We start from the raw sequence: 10,886 nt of genomic DNA, 5'->3' as shown, positions 1-10,886 counted from the left end.
GCAGCTGGAGATGCTCTTAGTTTGGTAGCACAAATTCTTGGTGCAGGGAAACCAAGAAAACTAGAGATTGTGTACTTAGCCATCTTCAACACTGATCCCTAATTTTTTCCGGCATCCGTCCACGGCTGGAGCTGGCCATCCAACTCTAAAACCAAGAAAACTAGAGATTGTGTACTTAGCTCATGAATTTGATTATTTAGATTTTAGAAGTTCACACATTTGAAACAACAGAAAAAAAGTAAAAAAGAAGGAAAAAAAATACCCCCAGAATAAAACAAAACAAAACCCGGTTTATAAAAAAGCACGAAAAAACCTGGACTGAGAGTTCACGAAATTATATTTGCCGCATAAGAAATGTAAAGGAATATAAATGACACAGCTAGTAACCTATCCCAGTTGGTTACGGGAACTAGAACTAAACATTGAGGGTTGGAGTTTGAATTCTCAATGGCACCTACTTTTTGAAGATTAAAAGGAAAAAGAGAAAAAACTATAAACCGGGCTGTCGGTACGTACATAGGCCACGTATCCGCATGCTTGGCGTGGGCACATATTTTTAGAAAAATACCATCCATTTTTTTATTATAAAAAGGTAAGGGGAGATTTTCTTCGTTGATGTGTTGAGGAGGTTGTACCTAAATAGAAGTGTTTTGATTGTTCATCTTGCAATTTAAATATAGTTTTGACAGCTTGGTTTTAACATTTTATAGCATTGGTCAAAATATTAGACGTATATCTTGCAAAAACATGCATTCATTAATGGAATTTATTCTTGGCATACACTTTACTTTGTCAAACTTTTCTTCTTTCCTCGACTGGCCTCATAATTAATGGATTAATCTGGCCTTATCCGGTGTGCGACGGTACACACGGTCATCAGTGAATGATATATAATGGCATATCCAAAGCGGACTCTCAAACCTCTCGCATGCGTTCGAACAATGTTGTCCAGACGTGTTGTGCCATCCAACACGTCTAGCTAACTCTAGGATAGCTTTGAGGTGTTATTTTAGTACGAACTCTAGGATAGATTGATCGGAAAGAATAGCTTTGATGTGATTTCATTCCTTACAAATAATTTCTATCTTTTGCTCTCTGCTAATAAGAACTCGGGAGTGATTCTTTATTGCACTTTGAAGGATAATCATATGATCCAACTATGTTAGCATTGTTGAGAGATTGCACTAGTGAAAGTATGCACCCTAGGCCTCATTTTCCATCATTGCAATACTGTTTGTGCTCCGTTTTATTATTTACTATCTTGCTGTTTTTTATTGTTCGTACTACAAAAACTCAAATCTATTATCCATACTACACTTTTATCACCATCTCTTCGCCGAACTAGTCAACCTATACAATTTGCCATTGTATTGGATGTGTTGCGGACATAAGAGATTTTTTGTATTTGATTGCAGGGTTGCTTGAGAGAGACTATCTTTATCCTACGTCTCTCACGGATTGATAAGTCTTAGGTCATCCACTTGAGGGAAAATTGCTACCGTCCTACAAAACTCTGCGCTTGGAGACCTAACACGTGTCTACAAGAATAAAGTTACTTAGTAGACATCAAGGTCAAATAAGGATGTATAGAAATTTTCGTGCTGGAGTTGAACTAACACTCCAACAGGGAATTGATTATGAATTTCTAATGAAGTCCTATATACATTAAATATAAATTTAAATAAAAAATACATAGAGAAGCTTCATGTATAATTATGAAAATTAGCTATTACATAGGCCTACAGATATGATGAATTTAGAAACTTGAATCAACTTATCTGGATTTGAAATGAATGTTCTATGAATTTGTAAGTTTGACTAGAAAGGGAAAATGGTATTTGACACTGTTCATGCAGGTTGAACAGCCCGACCCAGGCTCTTAAGCAGATACGCACACGTGTCGTACTGCTCAGCCCATGGGCTGGGATGCGACGTCCATGGCGCATTCTTGAGGTCCCACTTGTCAGTACGAAATCCAAGTAATGGTCAATGATGGGCTTTGACCCGACGGAATGCCTTGTCTGGGCATTTGAGAGGATGTGGCCAATGGAGGAGGGGGAAAATGAGGAGCGTGGTGCAAAACTAAGGAGAACTACGGAACCAGGGGCATGGAAATATAAATCCCTTAACGAAACCCAGTCACACGGGGAACATCCCAGTTCGCCTACTTTGGATTCGGCTATGCACTAACTCTTCAAGAACTGCTCAGGGTAAGCATGTTACAACTTCAAAACTATGGAAAATCGATCAGATGATTTGGAACATGTGCATGAGACGTATGGGATATTTTTACCCCCAAAAAAAACCCGTACGTCTCATGCACATGTTCTAAATCATCTGATCGTTTTTCCTTGGTTTCTGATTTTGTTTTCCATGAAAACGACCTGTTTCGGGATTTGATGGTAGATTTGAAAGTTTATTATAACCACAATAAAAAATACAAAGTAATTTTCAATAATATACATGAATTTTATATATAAAAAAATAACCGATTTGAAATATCCACAAAATTGAAATAATGTTTGAGAATTTTGAATAATGTTACCCAAATTTATAAAATGCTCAGAAATTCCAAAAAAAATTGAATTTTAAAACATTCTGAAGATTTGTTTTATAAATCTTCACTTACCAAAAATTATAAAAATAAATAAGTAAATGTTGGGACATTTTAAAACGTGTTCAAATAATTTAGAAAATGTTCAGACACTTCTAAAAAAATTCAGCGATTTGAAAATTGTCCTTGTATTTAAAAAAACATTCGTGTATTTTGAAAAGGCAAAAATAAAATCAGAAAACCTAATAAGAGAAAAAGAGAGAAACCAGAAGAAGCAAACAAAAAAAAACAGAAGAAAATCATGCCCTAAGAATAGAAATATAACCATCCAAGCAGTACAAGTGAGACGGTGCATCGCTCCATTTGAGCCGGCAGTTCGGCCCATCCCGCGCTTCCGTGTTTGCTTGCCAATTGGCTGTGAGGACCGGGGTTTCCTATTCGGCGCGCAGGCAAGCAACCTGGCGCGCTGGGTTTCGTACCGGCAGGCCCATTGGCAGAATTTTTTTCATATTTTCTTTCTTTATCATTTTTACTTTTTTGTATTCCTTTTCCTTTTCCTTCTTTACTTTTTCACTTCCTTTTGTGATTTTTTTCATATTCCAAACATTTTTTGTTAATTAATTCAAAAATTGTCTAGCAATTAAAAAAAAGTTCATCGAATGCATTATTTTTTCATCGTAAGTACCTAAAATTTTAAAAAAAATCATAAAACTTGGAAAATTTCCATCAAATATGGTCTACTTTTTGTGAAAATTGGAGTGGTGTCATTTTGCACCCTGGTTTTGTACTTGCTTCCAACAAATACATATTTTTGAGACTTAGAAAATAGAAAATGATTTTTGTATAAAAAAGTTGAAAACTTTATTTCACAACATTGTTTGTATTGACAAGATGCACCCATGTGTCCAAGTTCACTATAGTATCATAAACTATGCAATGAGTATGACCATCACCTTGGTCATTTCTGATCATATTTTTACATGGCAAAAAGTGTACTCCCTCCATTTCAAAATATAAGTTTTTTTTAGAGATTTCGATGTGGACTACATACAGAACACAATGAGTAAATCTACACTGTAAACAATGTCTATATACATCCTATCCTATGTAGTCCATATCAAAATCCCTAAAAAAACTTAAATTTAGGAACGGAGGGAGTAATTAATATGGCCTGAAATGAAAAGGTTTTCTTCATAAAAATTGTTCGTCTCGTTAAAATGAACAAGTTTGATTTTTGGACAATCTTCATCCAAGATTATATCCAACATGTACAGCCAAAACAATCAGCGTAGTGCAGAGCCCCTTTTGCCGAGTTTGACACTCAGCAAAGACCACCTTTTGCCGAGTTTTGATGTTTTGCCGAGCGTTTTGTCCAGGACACTCGGCAAAGTACTTGTTTGCCCAGTTTTGCCTTTTTGCCGAGTACCTTTTTGTGTGAACTCGACATAGAATCTATCGCTGAGTGCCCGATATAATGCATTCAGTAAAGAAATCTGACCCGTTGGATGCCAAATGGACGGCCGGGAGTTGGTCTTCAACCTAGCCCGTGTTCTTCCCCCTCGAACAGATCGCCCACGATCCTCCTACCACCTGCCTCCACCCCATTGGCCGGAGGGTGCTTCCGCGCACCGCTGCTCCCTCCCCTCCACCTTTCCCCACCGCGTCCATCCCTCTAAGCTCCGGCGATCTGCCGCAACACCGGTGACCGCCCCACCCGTCAACCTGCGTCCTCGCCATCACGTGGGACGCCACAGCTCGCTCGCAGCTCGTAGCGCTGCTACCATCTTCGGCGAGGTCCTGGATCATCCTTGTCCTCACCTCGCCCCCATCTTCGGCCTTGGTCGGAATCTGACAGAAGCCAACAATTTTTGAGACACCTGACATTTTGAAAACGCTAAAGAAAAATAGTCATCCTTTTCAGGTCAGCTGTTTATGCTGTGGTACTGTATCTTCGTGCTTGAGGCAGACGCAGCCGGCGAGGTTTCGTTATTCTACGGAGGTGTGTCAAGTCAATTGCTCGTTGGATGCGGTACTGTTTATCTTTGCTCTGCGACTGAATCGAAAGCCTCTCATTGCAATTTTGTTTGCTAGTTTCAGTAGTAACCTAAATTTGGTTTGCTAGCTTCACTCACACTGCGACAGACAGTGGAGATCTCTGCTCCTTCCCAAACATTCAGTCGATCGCATGCTTATAATAAAATTAAAACTTCAACCTATGCTTTTTAACCGGACGGACTGTTCGTGACATTCCAAATAAGAAATTCTTATAAAAGAACATCAAACCACAGGAGATCGACACTTCGGTCGAAATCTGATAAAAACACTAAGCCCCAAGTAAGTATAACAGCAACACAGAAAATACGACAGAGCACGGAAGTTGGTATATTCAGTGAGATTTCACACAAAGAAACCGACCATTGGGCACTGAAATGTCCGGCAAGTAAATAGTAAATATTGAAACTTCAGTTTGCAATAGAACTTCAGTTTGCCAATTTATCCTCAGTAACCCGTCCCTGCTTCTTCTACCTAGCCCCCGCAAAAAATCTCTCGACGATACTCATCTTTCTTCAGATATATCCTTCATTCTCGTCAAGATTTCTCCTGCAAATTAAAACAAACAAGACAAAACAGTCAAGAAAAATATCGACTTGATGTGAAGTGAATGGTGGATGGGTTCAGGCAGGAAGAATTCATGCAAAAGGTTGGTAAGAAGAATTCATTATATTAATGGCAAGTGATTGATAAAATGAATTTATGCAAGTGCAGTGACCTGTTCTTTTCCATGAAGGTTCCAAAGTCTCCAGTTGATAAAAGGAAAATGCAGCTCACACAGAGCTTAAAAAGTTTAGTTAGAGCGTACCTGGGCTGGGCACCATATACTCCTTCATTTCCCAGCTAACCACTGCCGGTTTGAGTACCAGTGGCTCCGTTGACGGATGCTCGGCAAAACGAATACCCATCACCTCGATGAGTCTGAAGGCCGTGTTATGCTCATCCTGAAGCACCTGGTTAAAGTCCCTGTACTGTATTCCCCAATTTGTGCCATAAGAGTTTAGAAATTCAAGATATGGGTGCCCGTCTCTCTCCCCGCAGCCGACGAACATCACCATGTGGGTGCCAATAGTTTCTTTCTCTTTTCAAGGGTCGTATATGCCACTCCCAAGATTGCTAAAGTCAGCTCCGACTTTTCAAGACTTTGTTACTGGATTATCCTTTTAATAATATGAGCCGTATGCATCTTTCTGATGCAGAGGCTGGAGTACACCCCTTTTTTGAAAAAAAAAGTCAGCTCCGACTGGGAAAGTGCCGATGAGTCAGATGCCGGAGTTAATTATGTTGAACGCTTTAGTGTGATCCATTACTGGGTGACATTTGAACCCGGATATGTGAACTCGTCCCTGAAGGCCATTGCACGAAGCAATCACGCCATCATTCTGCAACATATCCACAACTCCCTCTGGCCTGCGATCGCCCTCCTCAGTATCAAAGACATCAAAATCAGAGATAATTTGCTGGGAATTTTGATCGAGGCCACGCCTCACCCTGAGCTGTTTTATTTATGTAGTCGCCTGCAAAGGACACTACATCGATCTCAACTCCCTTCAGCCGTGTCCCCACAATGTACGCAACTGCGTAAAAGACACAGTACGGCATCCCATTTTGATTCACAACTTTGGGGAGCCCAACAACACGGTCTTCTTTCTTTTTCATCACTGCCATCATTAATCACTTCCCTAGTGCTCAACAAGTGGCAAAAGAGACGAACTGATATACACAATGGTTCCTCAAGGCCATCTCCAAAGTTGTGGATTATGATTACCAGGGAAATTAGCAAGGAGGCAAGCGATGCCTTGAGCTTTTCTATTGAGGACTTCACATTGATCACAACTCCACCGAATCGTATCTTCATATATGTGAATGTCTTGGGTCTCTGGTATGGTGAACTCACTGATACGCCATTCTCCATCACTATCCATCGTTGCTTGCCGTGATAATCAAACACGGTCTCTTCAAGCGTTAGTGACTAACTAATGACAAAAGCCAGACAGTGATATATTGGGTGGGGAACCAACTTACAAGATAAATGACATCTAGTGCAACATGTCCGCAATCACGTTTTTTTTTTGGAAAAGGGGCGCAGCCCCGGCCTCTGCATCAGAAAGATGCATACGGCCACATTTATTAAAAGCAAATAGGTCCAACAAAGGTCATGAACTCCGTTACAAACTAGTCCCCAAACGGCTCACAAAGAGCAGATAATAAAAGCCACCACCGGCATGCAAAATAAAGATAGGAAAACTAATTGCCTATCCTATTACATGACCGCCATTCAAACCGGCTGAATATAGTCCGAGCTACCATCTTCCATCGGGCAGATCCAGTAACCAAATGCTCCCTGGCCTCCGTCCGAGTGAGTAGCGACCACATACGGATCAACATAGTAGCTCGGAAGATGACCTGCAAAAAATAAGTATTTGTTGTTCTGTTAAAAACCAAATCATTCCTGTAGTTTCAGACTGCCCAAAGTAAAGCACATAGTCCTACACGAATGTGTTTAGCTGTTTGGGTCTCTATCCCATCCAGCCACGTCCCAAATAACGTGTTGATATTATTCGGAGGAGTAATATTAAAAGCAATGTGAACAGTCCGCCAAAGAACCTTCGCCATGGGACAATCCAGAAAGAGGTGTTTGATAGTCTCGTCTTGATCACAAAAACTACATCTCTTAGAGCCGGTCCAATTGCGCTTTGTCAAATTGTCCTTGGTTAAAATGACTTGTTTATGTACAAACCACATAAACACTTTAACCCTCAGAGGGACTTTGACATTCCAAACATGTTTGGAATAGGGAATAGAGCTAGAATTTATGACATCTAAGTACATTGATTTAACCGTGAACTCTCCGTTCCTGGTTAATTTCCAGCTCAACGAATCCGGCCGTTTTGCAAACTGCACATCCATCAGTCTTCTCACTAGATGGAGCCAGGCTTCCCAACGCGCTCCAGCTAGTGTTCTCCTAAATTGGATATTGAGGGGAGCAGACCTAAGTATGGTTGCAACCAGAGCGTCTCTCTGTTGCACGATGCTATAAAGAGACGGATACTGTAGCGCGAGAGCTGTTTCCCCTAGCCATGTATCCTCCCAGAATCTCGTGGAGCTACCGTTTCCGATAATAAACTTTGTTCTGTTGAAAAAGACTGATTTAACTCTCATCAGCCCTTTCCAAAAAGGTGAGTCCGTCGGCCTCACTGTCACCTGTAACAAAGTTTTGGATTGAAGGTACTTGTTACGCAGAATCTACGCCCACGTGGCCTCCGACTCTACAGATAACTTGTACAGCCACTTGCTGAGAAGACATCTGTTTTTCACCTCAAGATTTTTGATACCTAGACCCCCTTGGTCTTTTGGTCGGCAAATAATATCCCATTTAGTGAGTCGATACTTCCTTTTTAAATCATCACTCTGCCAGAAGAAGCGGGATCGATAGAAATCCAGTCTTTTCCTAACTCTAACTGGTATCTCAAAAAATGACAAAAGAAACATAGGCATGCTCGTGAGAACCGAATTAATAAGAATTAACCGACCCCTATACGACATCAGCTTGCCTTTCCAACAGCTTAGTTTCTTCTCGAATCGATCCTCGATACTCTTCCATTCTCTATTTGTTAGCTTACGACGGTGAATTGGTATACCCAAATACGTAAAAGGTAAACTCCCAATTTCACAACCGAACAATTGCTTATAGGCCTCTTGTTCTTCTTTGGCTCTTCCAAAGCAGAACATTCACTCTTGTGAAAGCTAATCTTTAACACAGTCAATTGTTTGAATAAGCATAAACCAGCTTCATGTTTCGCGCTTTAGCCAAGTCATGCTCCATGAAAAGGATAGTATCATCAGCGTACTGTAGGATAGACACCCCTCCATCAACTAGATGAGGTATGAGGCTACCTACTTGGCCAGCATCCTTTGCCCTACCTATTAGAATGGTCAACATGTCAACTACGATGTTGAACAGAATAGGTGACACTGGATCTCCTTGTCTCAGGCCTTTATGTGTCCGGAAATAGTGACCTATGTCATCATTCACTTTGATTCCAACACTCCCTTTTTGCGTAAAAGATTCAACCTGGTTTCTCCAAGCCGGGTCGAAACCTTTCATGCGCAAAGCCTGTTGTAGAAACGGCCATTTAACTTTATCGTACGCCTTTTCGAAATCCACTTTGAAAACAACCCCATCTAATTTTTTCGTATGGAGTTCATGGAGCGTCTCATGCAGGACTACAACCCCTTCCAGGATGTTTCTGTCTGGCATGAAAGCAGTTTGGGTCGGCTGCACCACAGAGTGCACAATCTGTGTGAGTCTATTAGTCCAACCTTGGTAAACTTTTTGAAACTAACATTAAGAAGACAAATAGGCCTGAACTGCTCAATTCTCACAACCTCTATTTTCTTCGAGAGTAATGTTATTGTTCCAAAATTCAAATGAAACAACTGAAGCTGTCCGGAGAACAGATCGTGAAACATCGGTAACAGATCCCCTTTAATAATATGCCAACACATCTTATAAAACTCCGCCGGAAATCCATCCGGCCCCGGAGCTTTATTGTTCTTCATCTGTGCAATCGCATCAAACACCTCTTTCTCCGAGAATGGTGCAATCAATACCTCATTCTCATGGGCAGCCAACTGAGGCACACCCTCAATTCTTGACTCATCCAAGGACACAAAGTTATCCTCTAGAGGCCCAAAAAGCTGCTTGCAATAATTGGTAATATAAATTTTTAGGTTCTCTTGTCCAATGATCGTTCCCTCGTCTTGCTCAAGCTGAAAGATTCTTTTCTTTCTCTGCTTGCCATTGGCCATCATATAGAAGAATTGAGTATTGGCGTCCCCTTGGACAACTTTACGAACCTTGGCTCGCAATGCCCATTTCAACTCCTCTTCCCTCAACAGCTCTTTCAATCTCATCTCCGCATCAACTTTAGCATGAAGCTCTGAGGAATGCAAAATAGTGGACTCGGCTTTCACATCTAAGGACTGAATAAGTGTAAGGAGTCTCTCCTTTTCAATCTTATAAATCCCACTAAGATGTTTAGCCCATCCTCGCAAGAAACTTCTCAAGTTCCTAATCTTATTCTGCCATCTATCAATAGGAGATCTTCCTCCTGCATCTTCCGTCCATTCTCTGGCTATCAGATCCAGGAACCATTCTCTTTCAAACCATGCAAGTTCAAAAGAGAAATTATTTCTGTTGCCCACATGCGTTGCCTCCCCAGAATCCACTAGCAGAGGTGTGTGGTCTGAGATACCGCGAGATAATGCTTGGACTGTAACCAAGGGGAATTTCTGTTCCCACTCAACGCTTGCTAGGACTCTATCTAGCTTCTCATACGTCGAGTTTTGCAAAGTATTAGCCCATGTGAATTTTCGACCTGAAAGATCTATCTCTCTAAGATTCAAGCTTTTGATGATGGCATTAAACATAAACGACCACCTAGCGTCGAAATTATCATTGTTCTTTTCATCTCTCCTTCTAATAATGTTGAAATCTCCTCCAACCAAAATTGGGAGTTGTTCAGATCCGCAAATCCGGACAAGGTCCGCCAAAAAGTCTGGTTTTAGTTCCCGCTGCGCTGCCCCATACACCGCAACCAGTGCCCAATTAAAGCCATCGACTTTGGATCTTACCCGAAATTTGACGGTAAAGTCACCCATAACCACAGTTCGGACTTCCAGCGTCTCCCCACTTCACCCCAAGAAGGATTCCCCCTGATCTACCTCTTGGAGGAAGGCAGTGCCAATCAAAATCGACACCGCCGGATAAAGTGTTCAGAAAATGAGGAGAGAAATTGTCCCTTCCCGTCTTAGAAAGTGCGATAAAATCCAGTTTATGTTCAATGGAAGCATCCGCAAGAAACCTTCGTTTAGCCAAGTCCAACAGACCTCTGCTATTCCAAGGAAATTGTTCGCCCAGATGCATTTTATTGGGTTGAACGAACAAAGCTGTCACATCAAGATATCATCAACACTGTGATCTTAACACTAATGTTCATCATCATCATCATGGAGACATGCATGGATATGGACTCATGGTCCATGTTTCTCATTTTGTTTGACACATGCAGCTGGGATGTGTGTGAGTTATGATCGTCCCATTGCACCAAAATGTTTGGGATGTGTGTGAGTTATGATCGTCCCATTGCACCAAAATGTTTTGGATGCATGTTAGAATTATATCAAGGAAATTGCTCGCCCAGGTGCATGTTATTGGGTTGGACGAACAAAACTGTGACATCAAGATATCATCAACATTGTGATCTTAACACTCATG

This window comes from Triticum dicoccoides, chromosome 3A (assembly GCF_002162155.2).
Source record: "Triticum dicoccoides isolate Atlit2015 ecotype Zavitan chromosome 3A, WEW_v2.0, whole genome shotgun sequence".
NCBI lineage: Eukaryota > Viridiplantae > Streptophyta > Magnoliopsida > Poales > Poaceae > Triticum > Triticum dicoccoides.
This window is presented reverse-complemented; position numbering follows the sequence as displayed.